Raw genomic sequence first — 1,692 nt, forward strand, 5'->3', positions numbered from 1 at the left:
CTGATTTTTTTCCAATTCTTTGGAATTTTTTCCGATTTTTTTTTAATTTTTTCGATTTTTTTCTGATTCTTTTTCGATTTTTTGGAATTTTTTTCAATTTTTTCTCTCTTTTTTTTTTCCTATTTTTTCTGATTTTTTCCTATTTTTTTCCAATTTTTTCCCATTTTTTTCCATTTTTTTTCCAATTTTTTCGATTTTTTTTTATTTTTTCCAATTTTTTTCGATTTTTTCCAACGTTTTGGGGATTTTTTGGGATTGGGGGTAGGGATCAGGGTTGGGATTTGGGAATTCCAGGCTCACCTTTCCCAGTTTTTCCCAGAATTCCGGGGATTCCTCCCGGCCCCTCAGGCTCGGGGGGATGAACCAGAAGCAGACGTTGATGAATTCCGGCTGCGGGAACAAGGAGATCCCAAATCCCGGGATTTGGGGGAGAATTCAACCTCCTGGATCGAATTCTCCGGGATTGGGACCCATTTAAATTCCAGGATTTAAATTCCAGGATGATTTAAAACTCCAAGATTTAAACTCCAGGATTTAAAGCTCTGGGATGGTTTAAAACTCCAGGATTTAAATTCCAGGATGATTTAAAACTCCAGGATTTAAACTCCAGGATTTAAAGCTCTGGGATGGTTTAAAGCTCTGGGATTTAAATTCCAGAATGATTTAAAACTCCAGGATAATTTAAAACTCTGAGATTAAAGTTCCAAGATTTAAATTCCAGGATGATCTAAACCTCCAGGATTTAAATTCCAGGATTTAAAGTTCCAGGATGATTAAAAACTCCAGGGTTTAAATTCCAGGACAATTTAAAACTCTGGGATTTAAATTCCAGGATGACTTAAAACTCTGGAATTCCAACACTCACCCACCCCCCCCCACCCCATTTAGGGCCCCCAAACCCCGCCAACCCCCCAACCCCAACCCCAACCCCAATCCCATCCCCAATCCCAACCCCAATCCCAATCCCGACCCTTCCCTACCTCTGTGACGAGCCTGAACCCCTCCCGGAGCTTCACCTGCTGCAACAGGAACCTGGGGGAGACAGGGGGGGTCCAGACCCCATTTTGGGGGGTCCTGGGGGGTGACTCCCCACCCAGGGGGTTCCCCAGGGTGGGTGATTCCCTCCCAGGGATCCCATGGAGTGACACAGGGTGGGTTATTCCCCATTTGGGGGTCAGGGGGTTCCCCAGGGTGGGTGATTCCCTCTCCAGAGGGTTCCCCAGAGTGGGTCCCTCCCCTCTGGGGGTCAGGGGGTGACACAGGGTGGGGTGAGCCCCCACCCAGGGGTCCTGGGGGTTATTCCCCCTCTGGGGATCCCAGGGGGTGACACAGGGTGGGTCCCTCCCCTCCAGGGATCCCGGGGGTTCCCCAGGGTGGGTGATTCCCTCTCCAGGGGGTTCCCCAGGGGGGGGCCCTCCCCCGCCGGTCCCTCCCCAGGGTGGGTCCCTCCCCTCCAGGGATCCCAGGGGGTTCCCAAGGGTGGGTGCGTCCCCCTCCAGGGGGTTCCCCAGGGTGGGTCCCTCCCCAGGGTGGGTCCTTCCCCTCCAGGGATCCCGGGGGTTCCCCAGGGTGGGTCCCTCCCCCTCCAGGGGGTTCCCAGGGTGGGTCCCTCCCCTCCCGGGGGGTCGGGCTGTGCCCCCCACCCTCCCTCTCACCGGGAGGCAGCGAATGCTCTCTCCACGCGCTCCCTCA

At 52.4% G+C, this 1,692-nt stretch overlaps 1 long non-coding RNA gene across 1 annotated transcript; it reads right to left on the reverse strand.

Moving 5' to 3' along the window:
- Positions 1-269: 269 nt before the first annotated feature.
- On the reverse strand, positions 270-1,692 carry LOC113942405. Its single transcript, XR_003525910.1, has 3 exons — positions 1,656-1,692; positions 981-1,032; positions 270-390 (listed from the first exon to the last, which is right to left on the reverse strand). It is a non-coding gene; the product is annotated as an uncharacterized LOC113942405 (long non-coding RNA).

This window comes from Corapipo altera, unplaced genomic scaffold (genome assembly GCF_003945725.1).
Source record: "Corapipo altera isolate COAL_440 unplaced genomic scaffold, ASM394572v1 56877, whole genome shotgun sequence".
Lineage (NCBI taxonomy): Eukaryota > Metazoa > Chordata > Aves > Passeriformes > Pipridae > Corapipo > Corapipo altera.